Here is a 17,068-nt window from a genome sequence, read left to right on the forward strand (position 1 = left end):
CGACAAGCCCATTTTGCTCCAGAGCTCTTCAACGACAAAGTCGATTCAACGCCTCACCGTCGCACACCTCGCCTTCCCCTCGCCGTCGCACACCTCGCCTTACCTCACCGCCGCACTCCTTACCAGAACTCGAATCAATGGTAACGTGCCAATTGTATATATTTTTTGTCGATTTTTATCATTATTCTGGAAATTAGGGTTTGATCTAAATTTGGTGTGGGAGGATTTGTGGACGGATTTCAGGGAGAGAGGCGTGGGATGGCAGGGAGGGGAAGGGAGAGGAAGGAGTGAGGCTGCCAAAAAGGAGGTTAGTGTTGATTTTTTATCCTCAAATCAATTGTTGTTGTCGGTGATTGAACGAGCATTGGTTAGAGGGGAACTTTCATTTCCTTTGTTTCTGAACCGGAATGGGGTCGATGGGACCATGCTCTGTTGCACGTTCAGATGAGTGATTTGAGGGATTTGTGATGCGAGAATTATACGCACACAAATTAAACCCTCTTTTTATCAATTGTAGTGAAGAATGTAAGTAGGGATCGTTCTGGACCGGGGATTAGGAGGGATTGTTAATCACTTGGAAACTGACTCAAATACGTAAAAACAAGTTTAAAACACTATACTAGACTCAAAGAATGCAAAACTAAACTTTAAAACACCAAAACAAACCAAAAGACTCAAAACAGCACCAAAACACTCAAAACTGCCTTAAAAACACAATCTGGGCAGTTTTGAACACTAGACACAACTTTGGACGAAAATTGGTTTTACTTTGACCTAAGACACTTAAAAACACAAACTAAAGTGATTTCTAACTACTATGACTCAACAAAGTAAAGGGGGATTGAGGTTTTGACGAATTTGAAAACAAACTTAAAACTTTGTAAAACGAACAGATTTTAAAACGAATTTGGTTTTAATGAATGGAATGAAGGCTAGCTAAGGGGTTCACCTCCACACATGTTATACTTGCATATAAAACGATTTCCAATTGCTTTTCAATAACCCATGAATTCTCAACGCCCCAAGTTAATTAGGTTCGCTTAAATTAACCTTCAGATTTTCCTAACGTTATTGAATTGGATGATTGCATACGACAACCCAAAACATTCCCCACAAGTCCCCTACATGATTGCATAATAGAGATACAAGCAAGAATCATTAAGTTCTATGAAAACCATAAGCATTGACGAAGCACTTGTTACTATGATTGCATGAAACTTATGCCAAGAATTTACTTAACGCGATTGAGATCATCAACCTTTACTACTTGTGAATATAATTCCATAACGATTAGGTGAAATTTCCTTATATCCTAGCATCCAATTTATGCATGATAATTAAGCGTGCACTCTCAACCAACACACACAAATCAATGTAATTAACATAGATAAGTAAATTGAATTCACAACTTATGAAACGCAATTAGAAGTAATCAAATCATATCGCAAGCATAAACATGTATTTCGAATCCCCCCCTAGCCAAGGGGGGGTTTAGTTCCTCATACGCACAAAACAAAGAGAATTGAAATTAAACATTGAATTCAAAGGAAAAGAAACACCTAGAAATTCCAGCGACGCGAACTCGAATTGCATGAACTTCCGAGCTTCCTTCTCCTCCTCCTTGGTGCGGCAAAGGTCTAGGGACAGGTTTAGGGCCTTAGGTGTATGGATGCATGGTTATGGAGGGATGTAGTAGTGTTTAGGGGAAGGGGATGGTGCGGCAAAGCTTAAAACTAAGGATAAAGGTGTTTGGTGGCTGCGGCAAGGGTGTGGAGAGGGTTGGACGAATTTCTGGAGTTAATGAATGTGTATGAGAGGTGGTTATCTGATCTAGGGGTTAATATGAGTATATATAGGCACTTAAAACCCTAGGGTAATCAGATATGGACTTGAATAACCCAAATCCACAAGGAAATAAGCTTAGAAATCAGAAATAGAAAGGGATAATGCTTCCTAGGTGCGGCAGGTAAGGAGATAAGGTGATAAGGCTTCTAGAATGCCTTGCAAGGCAAGGGAAATCAGCTTTCTAGAAGGATTTGGGGCGCCACTTTTGTAGGAGATAAGATAAGGTTCCTAGAATCATGTTTTAAGGGCCAAATTTGTAGGGAAAAAGAGATAAGGGTGCAGCACTTTTGTAGGGATAATGTTAGGGCTTCTAGAAAGCCTAAAAACTAAGGGGATTTGGATAAAACCCATGGCAAAGATAGGATAGGGCATCTAAGGCTTCTAGAAACCCTCCAAGATAAGGTAAAGTGCATGGCATCCCTATAAGATTAGGATAAGGTGTCCTAAATGGATAAGGTGCCCTAAATGGATAAGGACTCCTCATTGCACTTGGAAACTTTGCCTATTAGGATTAGGAAACCTTGTCTTCATCATTCCTTCTTCATCTTGGACTCATTTTCCTTCTTGGACTTGGAAAACTTCTTTGTTGCTTCACTTGAGACCATTTGGACTTTGACTTTCCTTCATCAAGTAGGAAACCTTATTTGAGTAGGAATCTTCATTCTTCTAGGAATCCTAATTCAACTAGGAAACCCATTTTAACTAGGAATCCTAATTCAACTAGGAAACCCATCTTAACTAGGAATCCTAATTCAACTAGGAAACCATCTTCCATTTAGGGACTTTCCTACTTCAACTAGGAAACCTTGCTCAAGTAGGAATCATCATCTTCAAGTCTTCAATTTCGTCCATCCTCTTGGCTCCAAGCATATGATGTCCATTCCAAGCTCTAATTTGCTCCAAAAGGCTCCAAAATGCATCCTTTTGCATACTTTGCCCTTAAAACCTGAAAATACATAAAACTAGCTTAAAAGACTACTTTACTAAGGAAAAATACTATAAATGCACAAAAACAAGCTAAACTAAGGTGCGTAAATATGCTCCTATCAAATTCCCCCACACTTAGCTTTTGCTAGTCCTCGAGCAAAACAAAATGAAACAAAGTAACTAAATGAAGTAAAACGAGTAAAACACAACCTACACCTTCCAACAATCATCTCAGAGATTTCCAATGCACATGACATGTTAAAAATCATCATTCCCACAGATTTTAGCCATCTTTACGCTTAAGCATTTACTTAATCATGGTCACTACTCATTAGTTCACAAATAACCAATTACAACATGATTTTGAATGTAGTAACATGCCTTAGAGAATTTCCTCAATTCCTTACTAGATATGCACTCAATTTTCACACAGATTTTCTGACTACACACCCTATACTAGTTATATGTGAGAAGATAGATGTAAATATGAAAACGAATGCTCACATATATGTATGACAAAGAAAGCACTTTTCGGAGTTAATAACATGTTTAGATATGATCTCATGAATGGAACGCTACTACTTAGATGCGAGAACCAGTGACACCATATGCTTGTACCAATTTTAACCTCCACAAATTGAAACACATAACACTCAAGATTAAAGTCAAGGGTTGTAACGGGGCTAGGGGTATTGGCTAACAAAGAAAGTTAAAGGATAAAACAAACGTTCTTTAAACAATAGTAAGCAAAGCAATGAACTTGATACTTAGAATTCACTTTAGAGTGCAGAAAATAACTTAAAACACAACGGGGAATACACGTGCATACTTAGGGTCAAATGCAACGTTTTGGACCCTTCCTTCAATAACCAACAACTTAGAGCTCATTTTATGCTCTTTCAACTCCTTTTCATACTTTTCACAACTTTTTCTTTTTTTCTTTTTATTTTCCACGAATTTTTTTTTTTTTTTTTTTTTCTCTCTCTTTTTTTTTCTTTTCTTTGCCGTGCCTCATTCAAGACTTTGGCACACCCATATATCAAGAATCCTTCCCCCACACTTGTTTTCTACAATGCAATGATCAAAAGGAATTCATCTTTGAGTTATGCTTTTACTATGCTTCAAGAACAAAGGTATGGGTGGTCCTAGTCTAGGCTAGGTGAGGATATTTGTGGGTTAACAAAGAAAGTAGGCTACACAAGGCTCAACGGGGTTAAATCCTACAAAAAAATATGAAATAGGGAACTATGGCAATTTGGCTATGGTGGTCACTACTAACTTCATCTTGAAAATGTGTTATGCAATTCAATAACATGTTTTGAATGAAATTGGCATGAGTTCTAGTATTTGGAACTAAATGATGAAACGCCTTCTAAGTAGTAACCAAGCAAAGAATAATGAGATCATGCAACGACTTTAGAAAACAAGAATGCACAGATTTTAACTCTCCAAATAAACGTTTAGGTTCAAGTCTCACAAGGTTGTAGCGTTAATTTGAGTTCCTTCCTTCAAGCATGTTACAAAAACTGATTTTTTTTCTTTTATGATTGCATGTGAATTCATAAGTTATAACCACAACCAAGCATAAACATAGAGTAAATCAAACTTTCATCCATGTTAATCACTCTCTTTAACAGCCATGTATTTAAAAACCAAATCCTCATCATTGTGTTGGAAGGTACCCTAAGACACAAACAAACACACAAAAACAACTCTTTTTTTGGGTTTTTTAAAACAAATTTTTCAAATTTTTCTTTGATTTTCGTATTTTTACTTCAAAACATACTAAAACACACAAAAACTGCTTTAAAACACTTAAAAACAGCAAGGAACAAGTTTTGAAATAATGGGTGATAAAATCCCACGAATTTGCATGAAAAACACTTTGGTTACCCCCCCACACTTAAATCAAACATTATCCTCAATGTTTCAAGCATAGACTCACACCAATAACAAACAAACAAAAACAACATCTAACAACCTAACATGGCAGAAACAAAATCAACAACAAAGAGAAGAGTTTAGGAACGCAAATCTGGAATTGGAGTGCTTTCTCGGTCTTCCTTTGTTGAATGCATGGGTTGCCTCCCAAGTAGCGCTTGCTTTAACGTCGTACAGCCGGACGAACATGCTTCTTAGCCTTACTTAGAGCCCACGGCATGGAGTGTATGGTCCTCCACAACCTGCCCTTCAACACTTTCGTAATATGGCTCTATGAATGGGAGGGGATAGTGATCCTCCCTAATGGTGGTATTTTGGTTCCTATAGTTCATGTAGACGCTCCCACCACCTTGAAATCGATTTGGAACCTGCACCAAAGAAGGTAACAACCTATTAGTTGAAATGGGAATTGGAATTGGGATTGGAGACTTACTAGGATGTTGTGGCAATGCCCCTAGGGCAGCCATTATCTCGCAAATTTTATCCTTAGGTACGGCCAGATTGGGTGTTTGTAGGGTAGTGGCGTGCTCCTTATGCTCTCCTTCAATTCCTTCCTCGATGGTGGTTCTAGACGCATCCTTCTTGATTGGTGTTGAACATTCCTGCCCTATATTTTTAGTTGTACCAATGGCAAAACAAGAACGAACATCATTTGTATTCTCAATGGATTCAGAAACTTTAAAGTTAATCGTATCACCACCAAACTCCATTGTTAAGGCTCCCCTGGCCACGTCAATCTTGGTGTGGGCTGTTTTCATGAAAGGTCGTCCAAGTAAGAGTGGCGATAGTGGAGAGTGGGTTGAATCCTCCATGTCAAGCACATAGAAATCTGCAGGAAAAATCAAGTGGTCTACCTGCACCAAAACATCTTCCAAAACTCCTCTCGGGTATGCATAAGATCGATCGGCTAATTGAATAATAACACCATCATTTTTAAGCTCTCCTAGATTCATAGATGCATAAACAGAGTATGGCATGACATTAATTGATGCACCTAAATCTAGCATAGCATGTTCGAACCTTGTATTTCCAATTACACAAGGGATAGTGAAACTACCGGGATCTTTGCATTTAGGTGGCAGCTTTCTTTGCAACATTGCAGAGACATTCTCACTTACATGTACCACCTCTTTCTCCCGAATCCGTTTCCTTGTTGTACAAATCTTCCTCAAAAACTTAGCGTACTTCGGAATTTGCTTTATTGCATCAAGGAGCGGGATATTGACATGCACCTTCCTAAACGTCTCTAGGATGTCTTTTTCATCCTCCTCTGTCTTAGATTGCATAAACCTGCTAGGAAAGGGCACATTTAGTGGAATAGAACTAGACAAATTCGAATTTGGACTCACCTTGGTAGTTTGGGATGGTTTTGGTGTACTAGAGAGTTGCGGCAAGGTTTTGGCTTCCCTTGCCGTGGCCTTTGCTCCATGTTCTTCTTCTTGCAGTAGCTTTTCCTCCTCATTAAGGCTTTGTTTGGATGGTTTTGGATGATTTCCAAGCTCTTTACCACTTCTCAACGTAATGGCCTTGGCAGTTTCAAATCCACCTTTCGGATTGACCACGGTTGAACTTGGCAACCTACCTTGCTCTCGAAATTGTCCCATGAACTCGGCAATTTGCCCCAATTGTTTCTCCAGATTGTCCACCCTTTTGTCTTGGATTTGTCTCTCCTTAGTTTGAGCTTGTACTTCCTGCGTCAAAGTAGTAAGTAACTTAAGAACTTGATCATTATCCAAAGACATACCTGAGCTTGTTGGGGTAGATTGCGATTGAGTTTGATTGGGGACGAATGGCTTTGTATAAAAGCCCGGTGGTTGCTGCCTAAATCCTCCTTGTTGTTGGGGTTGTTGAGGATCCCGCCATTTGAAATTTGGATGATCACACCAACCGGGATTGTAGGTAGTGGAGAAGGGGTCACCACGATTTTGGTATTGATTCCCATATCCCACGGCATTGAGTGTCTCCAACCCTCCATTCTCGATCAATTGTGGGAACTTATCCGTGGGATGTCCTTGCATGGACCACACACCACAAGAAGCTACGGTTTGGACTTTTGGACCGTCTATCACCTGAGAAAGCAAAGTAGTGAGGTTAGCCATTTGACTTTTAAGTTCGGTTATGGCACTTACCTCATTGACTTGGTGTTGCCGTGGGGTACTCCTCTGTCCAACGCCTTCGTATTGTTGAGCATTCAATGCTCGATTAGCAATCAAGGTCTTTGCAGCCGTGGGGGTCTTGTCCACCAAGGCTCCTCCCGCTGAGGCATCTAGCATTTGACGTTCGATTGGTAGAAGTCCCTCGTAGAAGTATTGTAAGAGAAGTTCCTCCTTCATCTGATGCTGTGGACATGAAGCAACAAGAGATTTAAAACGTTCATAGTAAGTAGGAAAAGATTCACCTTCATCTTGTTGAATTCCATTTATCCTTTTTCGTAGGAGGATCACTCGAGAAGTTGGGAAAAACTTCTCCAAGTATGCTCGTTTCATGCTCTCCCATGATGTGACAGTTCCAGGAGCCAATTCGTACAACCAATCTTTCGCTTTCTCTTGGAGAGAAAAGGGAAAGGCCTTCATCTTCAAGATGCTCTCATCCACGTTCACCGGAGTCATGCTTGAGCAAACGACTTCAAACTCCTTCAAGTGCTTGTTCGGATCTTCCATGGACAGCCCATGGTACTTTGGAATGTGATGTAACAGGCTTGACTTCAATTCGAACTCGGCAGTCTTGTCTTGAGCTGCCCTTGGGTATTGGATGCACAAGGGTGCGGCATTGGCCAATCCCGAAGCGGAAAGCTCCTTGATTGTTCGGTTGTCCGCTGCCATGTCTACTTCACCCACTCTTGCCGTGGGTTCCTCTTCTTCAAATTCAGAAATGGACTTGGAACTTTCACTTGATTCGCTAGGTTCTGGGTTCTTTCTCTTTCGTCTCAACTCTCGCTCGAAATCGTCGTCAAAGTCCAAGATATGTTCACGAATCGGATGAGAACTCCGACTCATAAACTAGTACCTAAACAAGAAACAAAACAAGATGAAGAGTCTGGAATAAAATAAAACAAACGAAAATAAAACAATCCAAGGGATTAGCAAAGTTGCTAATCCCCGGCAACGGCGCCAAAATTTGATGCGAGAATTATACGCACACAAATTAAACCCTCTTTTTATCAATTGTAGTGAAGAATGTAAGTAGGGATCGTTCTGGACCGGGGATTAGGAGGGATTGTTAATCACTTGGAAACTGACTCAAATACGTAAAAACAAGTTTAAAACACTATACTAGACTCAAAGAATGCAAAACTAAACTTTAAAACACCAAAACAAACCAAAAGACTCAAAACAGCACCAAAACACTCAAAACTGCCTTAAAAACACAATCTGGGCAGTTTTGAACACTAGACACAACTTTGGACGAAAATTGGTTTTACTTTGACCTAAGACACTTAAAAACACAAACTAAAGTGATTTCTAACTACTATGACTCAACAAAGTAAAGGGGGATTGAGGTTTTGACGAATTTGAAAACAAACTTAAAACTTTGTAAAACGAACAGATTTTAAAACGAATTTGGTTTTAATGAATGGAATGAAGGCTAGCTAAGGGGTTCACCTCCACACATGTTATACTTGCATATAAAACGATTTCCAATTGCTTTTCAATAACCCATGAATTCTCAACGCCCCAAGTTAATTAGGTTCGCTTAAATTAACCTTCAGATTTTCCTAACGTTATTGAATTGGATGATTGCATACGACAACCCAAAACATTCCCCACAAGTCCCCTACATGATTGCATAATAGAGATACAAGCAAGAATCATTAAGTTCTATGAAAACCATAAGCATTGACGAAGCACTTGTTACTATGATTGCATGAAACTTATGCCAAGAATTTACTTAACGCGATTGAGATCATCAACCTTTACTACTTGTGAATATAATTCCATAACGATTAGGTGAAATTTCCTTATATCCTAGCATCCAATTTATGCATGATAATTAAGCGTGCACTCTCAACCAACACACACAAATCAATGTAATTAACATAGATAAGTAAATTGAATTCACAACTTATGAAACGCAATTAGAAGTAATCAAATCATATCGCAAGCATAAACATGTATTTCGAATCCCCCCCTAGCCAAGGGGGGGTTTAGTTCCTCATACGCACAAAACAAAGAGAATTGAAATTAAACATTGAATTCAAAGGAAAAGAAACACCTAGAAATTCCAGCGACGCGAACTCGAATTGCATGAACTTCCGAGCTTCCTTCTCCTCCTCCTTGGTGCGGCAAAGGTCTAGGGACAGGTTTAGGGCCTTAGGTGTATGGATGCATGGTTATGGAGGGATGTAGTAGTGTTTAGGGGAAGGGGATGGTGCGGCAAAGCTTAAAACTAAGGATAAAGGTGTTTGGTGGCTGCGGCAAGGGTGTGGAGAGGGTTGGACGAATTTCTGGAGTTAATGAATGTGTATGAGAGGTGGTTATCTGATCTAGGGGTTAATATGAGTATATATAGGCACTTAAAACCCTAGGGTAATCAGATATGGACTTGAATAACCCAAATCCACAAGGAAATAAGCTTAGAAATCAGAAATAGAAAGGGATAATGCTTCCTAGGTGCGGCAGGTAAGGAGATAAGGTGATAAGGCTTCTAGAATGCCTTGCAAGGCAAGGGAAATCAGCTTTCTAGAAGGATTTGGGGCGCCACTTTTGTAGGAGATAAGATAAGGTTCCTAGAATCATGTTTTAAGGGCCAAATTTGTAGGGAAAAAGAGATAAGGGTGCAGCACTTTTGTAGGGATAATGTTAGGGCTTCTAGAAAGCCTAAAAACTAAGGGGATTTGGATAAAACCCATGGCAAAGATAGGATAGGGCATCTAAGGCTTCTAGAAACCCTCCAAGATAAGGTAAAGTGCATGGCATCCCTATAAGATTAGGATAAGGTGTCCTAAATGGATAAGGTGCCCTAAATGGATAAGGACTCCTCATTGCACTTGGAAACTTTGCCTATTAGGATTAGGAAACCTTGTCTTCATCATTCCTTCTTCATCTTGGACTCATTTTCCTTCTTGGACTTGGAAAACTTCTTTGTTGCTTCACTTGAGACCATTTGGACTTTGACTTTCCTTCATCAAGTAGGAAACCTTATTTGAGTAGGAATCTTCATTCTTCTAGGAATCCTAATTCAACTAGGAAACCCATTTTAACTAGGAATCCTAATTCAACTAGGAAACCCATCTTAACTAGGAATCCTAATTCAACTAGGAAACCATCTTCCATTTAGGGACTTTCCTACTTCAACTAGGAAACCTTGCTCAAGTAGGAATCATCATCTTCAAGTCTTCAATTTCGTCCATCCTCTTGGCTCCAAGCATATGATGTCCATTCCAAGCTCTAATTTGCTCCAAAAGGCTCCAAAATGCATCCTTTTGCATACTTTGCCCTTAAAACCTGAAAATACATAAAACTAGCTTAAAAGACTACTTTACTAAGGAAAAATACTATAAATGCACAAAAACAAGCTAAACTAAGGTGCGTAAATATGCTCCTATCAATTTGGGGGTAGGGAGAGTGATTTCAGGGATTGGTAATCCCATCCCGTGTTTTTCCCTCATCTCTGTCACACTCAACCTCTCTCTAATTCTTTCTCTTTCTCTCTCTTTTAGACTCTTCCTTTCTCCCAACTATCCATCTTTCTCAACTTTAGTGCTAACCCTAATTTGTTCTTTCATTCCTCAATTTTCTCCATCCGAGCAATGAAAAATCGAACTGGGTTTTCAGATTATTGATGCTTCACGGACAGAGAATGGAGAGAGTTGATTGAGGGAGTTGGTGAGTATGGGCTTGCACAGAGGGAAGAACACAGAAAGAGAGAGAGAGAGAGAGAGAGAGAGAGGGAGAGGGAGGGAACGATTGCACAGAGACAAGGAGATAGACAGAGAGAGATCGCAGAAAGAGGAGGATGACAAAAATTGAGGAGGAACCCATGTCTGCAGAGAGTGAGTAAGTTCTGAACCAAAGCTTATTTTCTCTAATTTTTGGCTATGCGACAACAAATTTCTGAAGCAGAAGAATCAAGGAACCTTGCGTTAGAATTTAATCCTAATTTTTTTTCTCTTTGCAGGACAAAAAACTACCAGGGAAGGAGGAGACTGCCAGGAATGTAAAACCCAGACAGGAGAAGACAAGCAATGGCGGAGGAACCAAGGCTGTAGATCTTTGATAAAAGGTATAAATCCTTTTCGTTTCTGGTAGTTCACCCTCGCCTAAAATGTGAAATTTAATATGGTGTTGATGAGTGTGTTTGAAGGCGGAAGAGCTGATCCTGTAATTTGATTGCTTTGTCACACTCGAAATCATTTATCAATTTTATTAAGTAATGTTTATATCTGCACCATCTTCTAACTTTTTTATAAATGTTTTAACCTTGATCTATTGTTTGATGATCGTTTTGTAGCACTGACAATATCATGCTCTTTCCATTCCTTTATTTTTTGGTCAGTGCTAACTTATTAATATTGTTGTTGCTTTTAGTTTTTAAATTTTATGAAAAATGCAACCTTCAAACCCTGTTGAAGTCGATTTGGTATCTCAAGATTCCAAATTATTGTTTGCAGATTAGGGATTTGCATATTGCTAAAAGAGAGGAAGACATTGGCTATTGTGCTGGATATGTAGCTGAGTTGATGATTGTCGCTACTTACCTTTTGTATTCTTCATCGTTTTGTTCCTTAACAAGTGTCTTTCTTTGAAGGGGCTTCATAGATGCTTGGCAGAGTCCTAACATCAATTTTTTAGGGAATGGTGGCTGATATTGACTCAGATGAAGCCCCTATTTATATATCCTGATCATTTTTATGTTCTATCTTTTCTGACTTGGATGATATTGATCAAATGAATGAGTTAGAAACTGAAAGTTACATTTGTTCCATCAATATGTTGATCAAATGGATGAGTTAGAAGCTGAAAATTACATTTGTTTCTTGCTACTTTTTATACTGAACAGATTTTGTGTATGTATAGTGCTTTATTTTCAAGGTTATTTCTCTCAACACCATGTGAATGTACAAATAGTTCTTTCCCAATTCAACCAATTTAAAAATTGGGATTTTAACTGATGTTCGTCCATGGTTCCTTACTTTCCAGATATTGAAACATGCATAAATTCACCTGGAAATTATACATGTCAATGTCCCAAAGGATACAAACATGAAGGCATGGATGAAAAGAGTTGTATCAAATACAACAAATGGTCAAAGGCCATTCTCCTCATTATTTCATTAGGGATGCATGTTTTTTTTCTCATGTTAATATATTGCATATACAAGCCTAAATTTATTTTATTGGAGCCACTTTTGGATCCAAAATTCTCATAAAGTATGTCATTGATGAAAGTTATATTCTGGTGTCTTTTAGTGATCTTCATGTTTTTCGTACAAAATAAGATTGTTAGCTTCTATGGTAAGCAATGTTAACTATCAGGGATTTGTTTTCATATTGCATGAAATTTCCACTTTTTTCATCTTTGAATAGTCTTAAGCACGGTAAATATAATAGCACTAGAAAGTGAGGAAATCCACTTTCTTTGGTCAGGTTGGATTCTCTACTACGACTACCATTTTTATCTCTAAACAAATTTTTAATGGTATGTATGATATAAAAGGGTAGATTTAACTATTTTGGTTTCTTTGTTCTCATGCTTTAGTGCCTCGAGTTTTAATTTTTCATAGTTGTGTCTGAGTTGTTTTCCAGTTACAATTCGGGTGCCATTGGCAACTTCTAGGGGACCAAAATTGTTTTCAGGTCAAAATACAGGAACCAAATTGTAACTAGACTAGGAGATTACATTACCAAAGTAGGAAAGTTCGGTCTTGATTCGTAGTTTGGCAACATAAAATGTATGTAGGATGTTGTTTTGGAACCGCTTGGTAAGTGTTAAATATATCCTATAACATGACTGACTAACAAGCATGGCCGTTCAGATATACATGCAATTGAGATCACTGATTAAATCAGATTTCTTTTAAATGGAAGCAAATCTTGCCTATTAGGTGTTTGTGAAAATTCCCCAGAGAGTTAGAAACAAGGATATGATGCAAATCTGAATGTAGGCTGTTTTGGTATGTGTGTGTACGTATAGGGGTGTTATATTGATATGACATACTGCCTAATTTATCTATTTTTCGGTTGTTCGATCAAAGAAGGAAGTTCAATTTATCAAGGATCAAGGTTTGGACTACTAGACAGCACGCCGACTTCGGTTTGAGGTATGGAAGTCTCGAGCTTGCAATCTTAAATTTTTGGTTCCCGAATAAGAAATATGCTCTATTTGATCCCGAATAAGAAATGACATAGGTTTGTGGCTTCCATTGTTATTAAGTTGTATCCTTTTCTACTTGGGTTCCAAGAAACCATTATAATGAATTAATCAATTTTTTTATTCTAAGGAAGTATGTATTCATCATTGTTTTTTTTTTTTTTGAACAATTTCAATTAATATAACTATGACCATTTGTCTACTATTTTATATCTTTTGTTCTTTTTCCTTTTTGTAGACTCCCATTGCCATGTTGTTCTCTTGCTGCTAACTGATTTAGTTGGGGTATCTTAACAAGAGTGCTGTCTTTACGAAGTCTTTTTTGTTTTGTTTTGTTTTTTTTTTTTTGTGGTGTTACTTTTTACGGTCGGGATATTCCTTAATTTTTTTCTTTAAAGTGAGGAAGATTTAACAACGCGTTTTTTTGTTTGTTTTGGTGGTGTTACTTTATGAATTTTTTGTTAGGAAGATTTAACAATGCGTTTTTTTGTTTGCTTTACTTTGTTATGTCTTGATAAACGCAGGTTCAGCAACATGTTGCTGAAATGATCACTTATATAGCCTCTACTGCAAAACAATTTCCTAAGAAATGTGTATTACTTTGTCTTCTGGGTGAGCGTTCTCTAATTTAGATTAGACATCGGGACTCGAAGCTTGGTTTGTTTTCTGTGTCTCCTTCACTGTATCTGTGACATCCCGTCCCGGAAATATCGAAACGTACATTTGAAATTACAATTGTACCCCTAGTTCGTTACATTTACGTGTAGTGTTGTGTGGTGTAGTGTTGTAGGACCACACACACACTCACACACTCTCTTTCTCTCCCGTGATTCCCTCTCCCTCTGTCTCTTTTCTGTCTCTTCTCTCTCTCTCTCCCGAGCTCCCATTTCTTCTTCTTCCTTCTGAAAACGTACGGACGACACACAAATCACCCAAACCTTGATGGATCGAAGAAACTAAGGACACCATCGAACTCGTGAAGCTCGTACGAGTGCAACCATACCATTTTCAGGTGAGAAATCCTTCGTTTTCATGTCGATTCGAGGTAATCTGATTTAGGTACTGTTCATGCAAACTTAAACTAGCATGTTTTTGGGATTTTGAAGCTTGTAGGAAGCTTGGTGAGGTCCTAAGGAAGCTCGGAGTGCTTCGTTTGAAGGAATTGGACGTTGGGATCATCGTGGTCAAAGTTGGCCGGAACTTTCGAGGCTTTTTCCGGCGAATCCACGCCGAGTTAGGGGTCAAGGCATGTATGGATGTGTTCGTCTCGTCGATACCTTCATTTTGATATATAGTACGTCGAAAATGGTTAAGAAATGAAGAAGTTATGACACTTTGAAGTTTACCCAGAAATTCCGGCAAAACACCCACCTCCGGCGAAACCAGTCCGGCGACGCGAGGAAGAAGACGCGCGCGTGGGCAGCACGTGAACAGGACCCGTGGGGGCGCGTGAGAGCTCCAAATTGAGTTCTGAAAATTGTCACGCGTTCGTGACGTCGTGTAGATCACCGTGGTATATTCATACACCCAAATTGAGCAACGTATGAGAAAGTTATGGACGAATGTTTGGTGTATGTGCGTTAAATAACGTCAATTTGGTTACTTTTTGTATAGGTGAAAATTATACAGAAGAAGAATGTAACCAATCTAGGGGAGGCTCAGGGATCTACCAGACGTCGATGTGATCAGTGAGTGGGCAGTTATTTTTCAGTATATATATATACGTATGCTTGACGTATTTCCCAGAAAACGTATTTTAAAAGAAATACGAATTAAATATCCTATCATATATGCATCATATTTTAATATGTGCATTACCATAATTATGCATACTGTTGCATGGTGCTGAGGAGGCCCAGGTAAGCTACATTTAATATACATTTGATATACGTATGAAATACATTTGGAATACGATTGAAATACTATCATCACATGCATTGGTAGTGGCATACATTTATATATGTGTATTTGGTGCTGTGGACGCACAGGTAAGTGCCAGGTAAGTGGTATTCATGTTTGTATTTCAGTAGTAGTTTGAGATGCTTAGAGAGCTCATAATCTGCACCCCCGGTGTTAGTGCTCCCGCCCAGAGAGGGGCAGAGTCCTTCACGTGTATGTTCACCAGCACCACACGCTCGCCTTGGATCCAAGTTAGGTGCAAGCCTTGTCGTGCAGACCACATTAGGTGGTTCCGACTCGTAGGTGACCCGCGATTATTCGCACAGTCTTCACGTGATCGTAGCACTAGAGCGTATATATTACACCCAGTCCTGTCGTACAGACCACGTTAGGTGGTTCCGACTCGTGTGCAGATTCAGATGTTGAGTTGAGATTGGAGCTCTATATGCAGCGGTACATGTCACGTTAGGTGACTCCCGGCTGCCAGATTATATGTTATTGATGTGAATTATGCTTGAGCATTTACATTTATTATGAGATTCTAATGTGGCATATTCTCAAGCATGAATGGCATATTCTCAAGCATGAATGGCATATTTTGGAGCATGTTTGGCATATTTGTACATACGTATATATGTTTATTTTCTAGGAAATTATACTTGTTTTACGGCGAGGGGTTACAAAGTTTTGAGAAGTGTTTGGATTTGGAAAAGAATTGTTTTGCGCCCCTCCAGGTTTAAGATATCAGAGCTTGGTGGCTACGAGGAATCCAACGGTGTTCTGACAGAATGGACCAAAAATTAGGACTCACCTTTGGGTGTTTTATCTTAGAAATTGTATCTTTAAAGCTTCCGTACTGTGTAAATGGTTACGTCACTCTCACGTGACGGCCAGCATGCCCTCCTTCGGGACGGGGTGTGTCAGTATCTGTTCTGTGGATGAACAGGTAGATGTCAACTCTAGCATTTAATGGTGTTGTGCACTTTGACAGGTATATGTGAATGGCTCACAGAGTTTTTCTGAATCTGTAGATCCAGTGGGCCCTCATGACACTGTTATATCCAAACCAAAGTTTGGCGAATTTGATATATGTTGGATACAATGGCAATCCTGCTTCAGCTATCCATGTTACTAGAAGAAGATCAGAAGATCATAAAAGGCAAAAAACAGAAAGAAATGTTAGCTGCTTCGTTTTTTGTCCTAAAAATGCAGAAAAATCCCCTCTTTTAAATTCATTCATAGGAAGGTATGGCTTTCCCCCTTCACTATACTCAACATAGTTATTGCTCCTGAAACTACCCAATTTTCTTTTCTTTTTTCTTTTCAAATGAGACAAAGCTCACCGTGTCTGCTATCCCTTTCCTGTTTGACTCTGGTCTATCTTCCATTTTAGAAAATATTTGTGGTGACTAGATTTAATCTTTCATTTTGCTTTGTTAATTTGTTGTTGCCAATTTTGACCTCAGGCCTTTCTCAAAGAGCGAGACTATACCTACTGGTGAGCGTTATGCAGTGAATGTCATTAACCAGATTGGGGTGAGTACTATCATATATAACACTTTTTGCTTTGAGAAAGGTAACGGGTAAGGGAGGTATGGGTATGGGTTTTTAGGGCCGGTTTCTAGGGAGGCGGTCTGGTGTCAGTGCCTTCACGGGATGGGGGTGTGTGATATGGGGGAGAGAGGAAAGGGTGTTGGTTCTGAAAAAACAAAGCGACATGTGGATTTCTGTCTTTCTATATCATGCTTATGTTGAAATGTTATACCTGCCAAAACCATTATGTTGAAATGTTGGATAGGTAAACGTTTTTTGTTGTTCTGTTTTTAGGACTTCATTAATGGTTTAGAAGCGCAGCCAATGATGTGAGAGCGGAAGGGGAGCAAGAATGTGAGGTAATTTTTTGTGTTGAATTAAGTGGTTTTGAATTCAGTCGAACATTTGTGTGCAAGTTTGGTTTCTATATCTATCGCAATTCATGCTTGCAGTGATATTATTGTAACATCAAATCCTAAAATGTATTGTGTGAAGAACCACTAAAAGGAATGTAATGTGTAAGTGAGTTTGATTATTCAAATGCAAAATTTTTAATTTTTAGAATGAGAGTTGCAATTAAAATTAACGGAGTGCTGAGCAGAAGTTTAATTAA

General features: G+C 38.9%; 1 long non-coding RNA gene across 1 annotated transcript; it reads left to right on the forward strand.

Moving 5' to 3' along the window:
* On the forward strand, positions 1-12,976 carry LOC137740994 (uncharacterized). Its single transcript, XR_011069194.1, has 4 exons — positions 1-140; positions 10,488-10,935; positions 11,164-11,203; positions 11,324-12,976. It is a non-coding gene; the product is annotated as an uncharacterized lncRNA (long non-coding RNA).
* The last annotated feature ends 4,092 nt before the right edge of the window (positions 12,977-17,068 follow it).

Source organism: Pyrus communis, chromosome 7 (assembly GCF_963583255.1).
Source record: "Pyrus communis chromosome 7, drPyrComm1.1, whole genome shotgun sequence".
In the NCBI taxonomy this organism is placed as follows: Eukaryota; Viridiplantae; Streptophyta; class Magnoliopsida; order Rosales; family Rosaceae; genus Pyrus; species Pyrus communis.